Source organism: Peromyscus leucopus, chromosome 1 (assembly GCF_004664715.2).
Source record: "Peromyscus leucopus breed LL Stock chromosome 1, UCI_PerLeu_2.1, whole genome shotgun sequence".
NCBI lineage: Eukaryota > Metazoa > Chordata > Mammalia > Rodentia > Cricetidae > Peromyscus > Peromyscus leucopus.
This window is the reverse complement of record NC_051063.1, coordinates 135,540,219-135,552,481: the sequence shown is the minus strand read 5'-3', so window position 1 is coordinate 135,552,481 and position 12,263 is coordinate 135,540,219.

Sequence of the window (12,263 nt, the reverse complement as noted above, 5' to 3'; positions counted from 1 at the left end):
GGTAAAAGGACAACTTGCTAAAGTTGGTTCTCTCTCATGTGAGTCCTTTGGGTTGAACTCTGGTCACCAGCACTTGTGACAGATTCTTTTGTCCACTGTTGCTCCTGGATTTTAAACACATAAACCTGCTATATGGGCTAGAAGGTGTGCTTAACATTCATAGAGTCTTGTGATTCACTCTCCAGTACATACCCCCACCCCACCCCACCCCCACCCACCCACAGTTATTGACAAAAATCAGTTACTATGGCACAACTTGATGCTGTAGGGACAAGAAAGAGAGAATTCTCTGACACTTGCCTCCTTAGTTGTATATTTCCCAGCACAGCCTGTTGCTCTTGCTCCAGTGAATATCATCAAAACACAGAGGAGACACACAACAACACTTTTCTTCCTTCTCAGCTTTGAAATAGTCCCTGACTCCCATTAACCTTGAATTTCCATCACAATCACCCACACAACATTTGAAAAATAAAGGTATTTATTTCGGTGCAACTGTCTGGAATAAATTGGCAGTAAATTGGAGGTGAAAAGAAGGGAGACACTGAGGCAGGGCAGATGGAATGCAGTGTGCTGTGAGTCTGTTGAGAGAAAGAGCTCCAGAGGAATGCCTGGCGCCATCCAGTACCACAGCATGGGGCATCCCTGGACACACCTAAACCTCACTTGTGAGATTCAGAGTCCTGTGGGAAGATGCCATTACTCAGGTGCCAAAGTACTCACTGAGCAAGAAAAAAAAAAAAAAAACAAAAAAAACAAAAAAAACTGTTTATGAGTCATCACTTCAGGGAGCAAGACAGAGAGCAGATTCCATGCAAGATTTTGATGAGTGTGCACTGTGGACTTCAAACAGCAGTGGTGTGGAGAGAGATTGAATTTTAGAGGCAGAAGCTCAGTCATGCAAATAAGGCCAGTTCTGATTGGTTGACTCACAAAGATGGCCCTCAAGTGAAGATACTGCCAAAAGGCTGTTTTTCAGAAACAGCTCCGCTATTGATTGTCTAGGTTTCAAAAGTTTGATTGCTTGAGCTCATTGTCATTGATCAATGAAACATGTTTGCCACCAGTTCCTAAGGTTACTATTGCCTTGGTCATGGAATCAATTTTCCCTAAGATGGTAGAAATATTCACCCTAAGAGTTAATTAGAACATGATGCTCCAAGATCCACTGGTCATGAGGTACATGAAGGGATTTGGACTCTTTATTGATATTTCCTGGGATTGGGCTAGAAGTAAGAAGATATTGGCAGAGGTGAAGTGTACACAAGAGATCATCTCTAATCAGCATGTCGTGTAAGAGCATTATTAGGCTCTGCGGCTGATCATTCTAATTAAATACGTATTGATAAAAGTAAGTCACACTTAAAAAATACTCGATCACATTGTCTGTTTTTTTTTTAAGCCCTCTCTGCTTAGATTCTTCAAACACTTGGTGCTCCTTACTGTTGCTTGCTTAGTTGTTTTAACAATGTGGTATGTCTTGTTTGTAAAATTATATTACCAAATGAGAAGACCTTCTAAGGTTGCATGGTTAGCATGCCAAGGACATGCACATGGCTGTGTGGATTGTGAGGTCATAAGTCCTCAGGTGTTTCATAGTGGCTGCCCTGAGAAAGTAACCGAAGTAGAATCAGGGACTCTCAGCCGTGTGCTGCTGTCATCGCTAAGCTCAACTTCTGTGATGACCCTGTCATCAGATCACCCTAGTCTCTTCAGGGAAGCCTCTTCAACCCCTCTCTGTCCCCCATCCATCACTATCCAAAATAAAAGAAAATCACAATTTCTGCATGAGACTTATTTCCACATATGTGGGCAATGAAGACAAATGCCCTGACATTTGAACCACTTTCGCACAGTCCTTGAACAACTGGTTCAGACTTCCACTTCGGCCACAACCCAAAATGATATCCATTTGCTTAGAACTCAGCAAATCATATTAACAGTTGGGTTTTTTTTTTTTGTGTTTTTATTTTTAACTTTTCAGTTGGCTGCTTCTATGCTAATGCAAAGACACAAACTTTATTGCTTCTCATTCGTTCCGATTGGCTTGTGGTCTCTGAAACCATCTCAGCAACTCCAGCAATGGGACTGTTGTTTTAGTCAATTTGATTCTCTCTGCCAGGAGGCCAAACTGGCACAGAACTGCTTGATAACCACTCAGATTGCCTAGGTTGCTAGGATGATGCCACTAAGAGTGGCTCTTCTGTTGAGTGAAATGTCAAGTATTCAGAAGCACCCATTTGCAATGGTACATTGAAGTTTTGGCCATCATGCCTCTCTCCTTCAGTTTCTCCTTTTGCATAATTATGGCATAATCTTAGGGGTGTGACGATGTGTCATAAAGGAGTTTATTCAAATAACTAGCTTTAGTTCTTTTGGTTTATGATAACAAACAAGGTAATTTACAAACTATAAAAATGTGATTCTCATCATCCTAAGACTAGGAAGTCCAGTAGCAAGGCACCAAGAATCAGAAGATCCAGGGTCTGGTGTGGATTTCCTCTCTTTCTTAAAGGTGATGGCTTCTGTATCCTCCCATGGCAAAGAAGGCAAAGATGGTCTCTCAGCTACCCACCCCCTCTCACTCTCACACTTTCTTTCCTCTCACAATGGAGCCCAGGCTGGCCCCAAACTTCTGATACATCTTCCTGCTTCAGTTTCTGAAATTCTTGGATTACAGGCATGAGTCACCATGCCCAGACTTTTTTGCAAGACAACTAAATCCTTTAAAAAGGACAGAACACGTAAGACTGACTTTCCAAGACCTACCTCTTAAGACCATCATACTGGGGACACAAGTTTAAACTTATAAATTTGATGATAAAAAGGACGCAAATATTCAAATAATAGCAACATGTTATGAATGAAAATGAAAGAAAAGCATGATAAAAATCCCTAAAGGCTTCCCAATATGTATCTCCTCTCCATGGTCAGCTCCTTCCATGGTTCTCATAATCCCGATTAATTTAACTTTATTTGAACCTCCTGCTCATCCATTCATTCTTCACTCATCTTGTTCCTTTTCACTGACTCCTTATTTTCCTAAGGCTGTTCTGTGAACACTCATAATTTATGCATACATGCATACACACAAATTATTTTTTTCTTCCCTTTTGGAATCTCCTAGACATACTTCTACACACATATTTTCTTCAGCAAATACATTCTATAGCCCAATGCCAAACACTTAACTCACATGCATTCATGTTAGTATCCACGCCCCCCCCCCATCCACCCCAACCTTCTCTCAACTTCAACAACCTTCCTGTGGCTTCTCTTCTTGCTTTTCTGACTCCTCTGGTCCCTCTATGCCTCTCATGCTGGCACTAAATATTCATGAGCCCAAATTATCAGATTTTTTAATAGCGTGACCTTTCTCTCCAAATATATTCTTATAAAGATCTCTACTGTGTGAAGCAACTCACTCTTTACACTTTGGATGAGATGGACTGGGAGACCAGATCCTCCCTGATATCTGGTGAACATGAGTCACACTCATCATCTCAGCACTCTGAAGGACTGACTGTAAAGAACTAATGTCATGGACTCCAAGAGACATGAACAGATATATGAAAGTGGTGACATGAGTGGCCAATACTAAGGTTTCCCCATCACTGTCATCTTAGTGACTAGTGTCAGTCTTCTGATTATGGAATGCACTGGCTTTGAGAAAGTGTCCCTTAAGTCCACACTGAAGAAGTGCGACCTGGGCCAAGCTTTCAGAGCAGATAAATCCAAACTCCCTGAAGGATGAGGAAAGATTCCTTTCAAGAAGGAAAGAATTGACGAGGGGAAAGAAGTTAAATAAGAGAGATGCCAGAGAGAAGTATGGAAGGTAAAGAAGATACATTTAATAATAATTTTACTAAATATCTGAGATGTCATTCAATGTATTTTCGTCAAATTTCCTCTCCTCCCAACTCTCATATCCACCCTCTCCACCCTTACCTCCATACCCACCTGAGTTTTCTTTTTTCTTTTTTTTTTTCACTTAGTCTCCAGTTGGTGCTTTCCCACTACTCTCTGGATTGAGGCTTGCTCTGGAATAGACCTACCAGTAAAAATTCCTTTTAAAAATAAAATCATGGCAGCAGAGCATCTGGAAGGCAGTTTGGGGATCAAGGATATCCGAGATGATGTTCTTAAGGATTTAGAGGATCTTGTCTGTCAGGCTTCTTAAATGGTGAATGGTGAAAACTCCTCCCTTGAGCCAATTGCTGAATAAACCTGCTTTAGAAGGACTTTCCTGTAGGTGAATTACCTTTGGAAAGTGTAAAGGGTTCAGTTTCATATCCAGACAAGGAAAGGAGATGGGAGGACATTAGTCCTGGAGTGTCCTCTTGCAAATGATGAGTGTGGTTCCCAGCACCCAAGTTCAATTGCTCACCACTGCCTGTAATACCAGCTCCAGGGAAAAATCCAATCCCTCTGCCTTCTGTGGGCACCTGCACACAGGAGCACAGACCCACAAGCAGACACACACACACACACACACACACACACACACACAAGTTAAATTATATTAAAAACTAGTCTTCAAGGAACTGTAAGTCCTACATATTTGCAGAAAATAAAGTGAAAGATTAAGTGATCCTGAAGTCATTGTGTGAGAGTTTCCTCAAGTAGATTAATTTCTAAGGCCTAGGAGCCTCCAGCTGAAAAACATTGATTATATTATTATTTTATTAGTAGTACCTGTATATGAATGACAAAACTCAACTTCCTTCCTGGGAGGGTCAGTATGAACAAGGTTCTACATAAAGGATTCTCAGTGTTCCTTAAATTACAGAAGGCAGCAAACTACTTTATGACTATCACAGCAGAAAGTTCATCATGATGCCACATATATTGAAATTTTTGCATTGAAGTAGAGTTGGGATCATGTAAGTACTGAAAACTTACAAGCAGGAACTCTCCCAGCCCCATGGATTCTAGATGTCATATCTTTGAGCATCCCTTCCAAACCCCTGTACATTAGCTCCATTTTCTTATTACGGTGTATATAATTGACAATAGTTACAAGTCCCCATGACTTTTTGATTCCAGTAGCCACTATGGGTGGGTTTTTTTTTTCTAGGCCACTTGAATCAAATTCAATAAAGGGGAGATGTACATGAATTGATTGGAATGGGGTCTACACCTAGGCTATTATACTCAATCCAAGAAAATGGAGTCAGTTACAAACAGGACCAGTTTGGATGTTGACATTTTTTTTAGTAGGAAGAACAAACAGGAATGCAATAATCTGTACATAATCTATGTATAATTGCCAAGTCCCTTGATTCTTTTGTCTGTATTGGCTGAATCATGTATATGTGGTTTGTTGAAGTACACTAAGATATTTCCAGAAGATGGCAGTTCAGCTTCTCTTAGTGTGGTGACGCAAGAGGAAACTGGAGAGAGAGCCTTCAGTTTTACATAAGTGGTCTCTTTCACTGATAGCAGCAACTTTGGGGAACTCATGGATTTTATAATAGAATCTCAAATCTGTGACAGTTTTCCCACTGAGAATTTGTGTCACTGACATCATTCTCTGCAGTGAAAAGCATGTCATCTTTTCCATAATGCATGCATGCCTAAAAGGTTGTGTGTGAATCAAATTTTTATATTGGAAGACAGTTCTAATCTCAGTTTCTTCACTTATACAATAGAGGTGGGGGGAATCAAATTCTATTTCAAACTCACCAGGGAAGAATTATTTTACTTAAAGCGCCATGCTGTGAATTTTTTCTATAGTTGTAATACTGGTCCACTAATTGGTCTGTTTTGGAAATTTGGATTTTCATCCATCAGGCTGCGCTGAATCCACCTTTGAAAGTCAAACAGTGGTTTTAGAGAGAGTCTAAGTGCTAGAAACATAAAGGTAGTTATAAGCTAAATGCAAAACCTGGAACTCTAAGTTCCACTTAGCAATTTAAGTAAATTACATCAATTCAGGGATGATCATCAGTGATCCAAAGTGACTAAGTTCTCTTTTTCTTCAAGTTCTTTGCCTTTTAATGGTCCCTGCCTCTGTAAGTAACAAGCAAGAGTCTGATAACTCATTTCAAACCTTTGCTTAAAAGCCCCACTCTTCACCTTTGAAGGGAATTGGTCTCATGAAGTTAAGTAAACAAATTGCAGATGGCAGACTACATTCATTCAGAAAATACGCTGATTAGTCAGCAAAATGGCATTTAACACCACAAAGAAGCCTAGAGCTGAGCTGCTATATCAAATCTTCAATGGAATCCAATATCCCCACCTGTGGGATGTCTAGAAATAACTAGCAATTGTGCCCCAAAATGCAATTACCAAAGGAAAGAATAAAAGATTAAGTCTCTTTTGTAAGGAATGGAATCATGGAAAGAGTTATTTCACCATAACCTAAGCACACTTGAAATGTAGTTTATCCTGTTTTAATGCCCAGTAATGGTCTAATTCTCTCCATTGTGCATGTGCTAAGGGCAAGAGGGCCTTATTATTTGCATTGAGAGATACATCACATCTCTTTCTCCTAGGAACCCCACACACATTGTTGACCAGCACTAAGACAGTAATTGCAAGTAAATATGACTACTGTTTGTTTGCTCTGAACAGTGAGCTTTTCAGTACTCTTCTTCATTATTACATATTAAAGAGTTATTACAGTAATAAAAACAACCTTTGTGAAAGAGAAATAATAATTGAGCAATAGTAGTCTAAACTTATGAGGAGTGAGACTAACATTCTCAATAAAAGTATAAACATTTCATTGAATATCTTTACATATGTGCATAGATAGAAATACTGCCCCTAGCATATTGCTGAAGGATAGGAAACTGGGCCTCCATTAAAGGCAAATTTCCAATCCCTAAATCACTGCTTACAAATAACCTTCAGCAAATTGACTTTTCTGATGAACATTGACATGGTTAAACGACTCTCTCCCCCACTGGTTCTCTAATAGGCAGGGTATTAAAAGATATGGAGACTGTTCTTGAAGTCAACTAGGGACTTCTCATAGTGATAAAAGGACACTATGAACTTTGGGGGAATGAATTTGTTCCACTGCCTCCAACCCCTGCACGGAGTCACTTTAAGGTCATCACAAGCTAATGCATATACACTCAGAGGCCTTCTGCCTTCTTTTACACACAAGATAGAAGAAATAATGAATTAGGCAAAAATAACCTAAGCAGATTCCAGAAAAGATGGTGTCTCCAATGCACAGGAATTGTTTGGCAGATAAGAAATCTAAAAGGTTCCATAATACAAAACTCACTTATGCCTAAGACAGAGGCCAGTATAGGTGGCAATGAGGTGAGATGCAGACAAAAGATACATAGGTAGCCTCATTTCTACTTCCCTGATTCTATGGTCTTGGGAAGATCCTGTCATGTTTCAGACATTGAACTTTTCCCATACATACAATGTTTTAAATATGACTGCCAAGTTATCCTCTTGAACCAAAACGAAATGAATCCTGAGAAATAGGTCCTCATCAGCTACTAACTGATAGATACCATGGAGGATATTAAAAAAAAAAAAAAACAAAAAAACTTCACCATTTTCATAAACATAGGAATACTCTCTACATACAGAAAGATAGCATCTTGTAAACAAGTATGTATTATGTATTACATTTCTACTATATATTTATTTGCATGTATATATGGATTTATTAACTCTGTTCTAGCTAGATACTGAATTCTATCCCTGTAATCAACAGCAGAACTCTAAAGAGGACTCAAAATCTGTATTTCTCCACTCTGCCTGGCAGATCTCAGAAGGTCAAGGTTTTGTGTTGCCCTAGCAACAGCAGATAGCATCACTACTACCTGAAGCTGCCCAGGGGGCTCTGCAGCATTGTAAGTGGTTATGATGTTATTCTAGTTGCTGGGGGAAACATGCAATCCTGCATCAAGGCAGATGGATAACCATGAAGTCCGTTTTCCAACCATCTTGCCTCTAACAGTCTATACTAAAAAAGGCCTTCATGGCTAGATTACATAAATTCTATGAACAGCTAGAATCTTGAAGAGTGATTAGTAGTGGCTTTCCTTTTCAAAAATCTCTTAAACAATTCACCTTTACCTCCTTAAATACAGTGCTTATCTAAATATATAATTGTTTCATTTTAAGTGGAATTGTCACCCATACCAAAATATGCCTGAATAACTCTTCTAATTCTTCCTCAGAGACTCCCACCTCCTAATCAAGCCTACAGATATTTTAGGTTGTTCTCTATTGTATGTGCATGAGGGGAAAAGAAGGAAATACCTTAAGATAATATTGGATATTTAAAAGCAGATTCATAAAATCAGAATTCCTGTTCTCCATCTGAGTCATCCCTGACTGGTTCTCTTTTAAAATGCATCCTCTGTCTTTCTTATAACCAAGGGTTTTAAAATTCAAATGTTCATGAACATCAGCTTTATTAAAATTAGGGCTTGGGGAAATGGCTTGGAAAGGGAGAGGAGAATATTACCCAACCATTTAAAAGATGCTAATTAATGAAGTTCTAAAGCCCAGAGAGGGCATTTGATACAGTGCGGCTTTCTCTACCAAAGAGGAATGGAACTCATCTAAAAACAAAAAGGGAACCCAGAATAAAATAAAATTGAAGAAGATTAACCCAAATCTTTCCCCAGGTGCTGGAATAGACCTCAGGAGTTTTGTTATAATACCAGAACTTGTTTTTATCTTCTTGTGAACTGAACACATTAACCTTTTCTGGTCCCAACTCCATGTTGGCCTTTAAACCATTAAGGAACTGCCTGGAATATGCAAAAGTAGGGATTTTGCCCTCTGGACATAAATCACCTGTGTGTCCTCCTCAATAATCACATACTTAGCCCGGGTTAAAACAGGTAATGAAGAAAAGGTACCCAGAAAGATGACTCCAGTCTGCCTCCTGTCCAGAAACTCTGCCCTCTTTAAATATGAGGGGAGAGTCTATTCTCCTTTTTCAACCTTTCTTGTCCCGTACATCTACTGCATCATAGGATTTGGAGCTGGTGACAATATATCTCTTTCTGTGTGTTAAACATCAGTAGACCCTTTCAAAAAGCCTGTGGTTAATCTTGTATCAACCTTGCCAGTGTTTCCCATGATAAACAGAATACATTATGTTTGATTTTTATCTTTTTATGACTGCACATTGATGGACCTTTCTCCAATATTCTATACAAATCTCAACCTCCCTCCCTCCCCCCCTCCCTCCCCCTCCCTCCCTCCCTCCCTCCCCCTCCCTCCCTCCCTCCCTCCCTCCCTTTCTCTCTCTCTCTCTCTCTCTCTCTCTCAATATTGCTGTGAGCCAAAAATTGAAAATCTCTACAGGGTGAAAAAAATAGATTCCTTGGCACAGAACTAAATAAGTACCTCCAGCTTTGTAACAGAAAATCATTTTCTGGAGCCTAATAATGATTTCAAAATACTGAGATAGCAATCGGATGATCCATTTGTAGTCTAACGAAAGTGTTCTGATAGAAGAAGGCTTAGTTTTTGAAGGACATGGTCCAAGGAGGAAGTGAGGAAAAGATATCTCAGTTTGGAGGTCAATTTCAGGACTACAAAAATGGGGTTTTGAAGAGGTGTGATAAGTCTGCTGTTTTGTAAATACCCAGTCTTCCTGTCATACTGTGCCTGCTCAGATCTTAGATCTTGCAGCTATGAAAGTCCAGGGCTAGCATGAATATAATTGTCCCTAATGCCCTTGTATGTGGTATTCTATATTCTAGGATGTTCTTCCTTTTATCTCTCACTCATTTGTCCTTTGGTGATAAAATAACATTATTGAAAAAAAGCTAACCTTGTGTCAGGCAACTTGCTAAAGTGCTTTATATACCTCATTCATATCATTCATGTTCATACCAATCATGAGAAGTATGTTTTCTGTTTCCTGCTTTTAGATGAAGGTCTGAGTCTTGGAGAAGTCAAATTACAGGCACAAGGGCATATAGGTTATGAACAGTAGAGAAGGGACGTATCCATTTAAAGCTAATGTTCTTGCTCACCATAGCAGCTGCTGTTCAAAGGTTACTTCTGTTATTAAAAAAAAAAACAAAACAAAGCAAAACAAACAAAAAAAAAAAAAACCCTACCTCACCAGAAAGGATGGATTTCTTCTCACTCAAATATCTGGGGAAGCTCGAGAAGCTTCTCACAGAGTATGTATCATGAAATACTGCAATTAGTGGAAATATTTTAAGTGTTTACCTCTCCATCAAAGTGCCTAATGCATCGCAGCAATGATTAAAGTAAGGTTTTATATACCTGCCACTGAAATTTCCTGGAATCTAGCAATTCCTTATAAGGAGCTCTAAATGAGTAAATAAATGCCAAAGCCAGGCAGCAAAGCCCTTGGGTTCTTTGGATTCAGAGTTCTAGACCTTCCTTTTCAGCTGATGGGATGAAGATAAGGTTCTTTCCCTTCACTGAGTGGGAAAAGAGAGTGTGCTAGAAGCAGAGTCAGGGAGAACCCAAGGGACCTGTCTCCCATACCCAACTTAGCACTGCACTACACCTTCATGGCCAAAGGGGGAGAGGCAGGCTGGTTTGACACCTGTACTCCTAAGGGTGGACGATAGCTGAGAGACAATAAGTTCTTAAAATTTCCATCTCAAAGGCCCTGTAGAAAGGTGAATGTTGTATTATGCTGTAGCAGAAGCCTTCTCTACACTGTGAAAACTGTAAATCTTAAAATGTCTGTTGTGGCTTGGATCTAAATGTCCCTCATAGTCTCATCTTTTCAGTACTTAGTTCTCAGCTCATGGAACCATTCAGAAGTCTGGTGAGCCTTCAGAAGGGAATACAGGCTAGCTGAAATAGGTCAGGAGGAATGGCCTTTGAAGGTTTAACCTGGTCCTCCTTTGTGTCTTTCTCTCTCTGATCCCCTGCCCACAGTGTGGACAGATACTGTAGAGCTCTCCACTAGTAACTGAGCTACAACTCCCTGGATTCCTGCCCCGGGGACAGAGCCCTCTGAAACCATGATTCAAAATGAACCCATTCTCCCTTAAGTTGTTTCTGTCAAGAAAATTTGCTCACAGCATCACAAAAGTAGCTAACATACCTTTCTAGTTTAGCCAGTAATCTAGAAGGGAGAGATAGTGACTAAGGGGAGTTTGTGTGGGTAGCAAGCAGAACAGTCACCATCTTCAGACTGCTGTGTAGTATAGGCATAACAGTACCATTTGTGACTATCTTCTCTTATGAGCACAATTGAATATTCAACAGCTCACAGGCTGCTAAGGATCATGCAGGACAGCCTCTGTGCTGATTAAAGGGGCATTAACATACTTATCTCCTTGGAGGCATGTGATGTTTCTTTGTCACATGCTTCCATAAGCTACAGCACAACGGAAACGAGAAAAAGTAAGAAGAATGTGGTATATGAGTTAATGTGAAGATGCTTGAAAGCAATGGTAAGTATACCATACCCAGGAACCCTAAGATTGTTTAGTGATACTCACTCTCTTGTACCTGGAAACTATTGTGCATGCATAGGAAGCACTATGCATGTTGGTATGATGCATCCGACAGTCCCCGTAGAAGATAAAAAGGATGATCTGACAGATAAGCACAAAACACAATGGAGTTAGTAGATGGTAAAATGCTTAGAGTGAAGGAAAAAATTACATCTCCCTTACTGGGAACATTAGAATCTGTAGACCTTGGTGAAATGATGAGCCTGTTCTTCTGAAGTATCAGAACAAAGTCAGCTTCTCCACAGCTTCTTCCTGCAAAGGTTAGAAAGGTTACCATCAAGTTCCAGAATCCAGAAGGCAATTAACAGTAATACAGGCTAACCCTCATATTTCATGAAGCCCAAAGAGGCCAATGCAACACTTTCTCTAAAAGGATCTGCACTAAGCCCACCACTCTAATCAGCTGATGATAAAAAACAAACTAAATTAGACAAATTCAACGTTAGAGAGTATCTCTAGAACTGAGTAATAAGAGCAAACCTATAGAGAATGGCTCTAACTTTAGCATCTGTTCAAGTATCACACTTACATGACAGGCAAATGCAATGTTTGCATTTTTCTCCAGGCTGTGGGCAGTGTCATCATAGCTGAACATAATCCTTCTGAGTCTGGCACAAGCTGGAGAAAAGAGAGCAAGAGAAAGCAATTTCAAAAGAAGACAACACTTGAGAGAAGTAACGATCTCTGGGATCATACATGATAAATGACACCCTAGGATGAATGTGTCCCAACCATTGTAGATTTCAGTTCCTGGACTAAAAGGTATATGTTGTCAGTAACTTCAGACGCATTAAGAAAGTTACAAAACTTTCT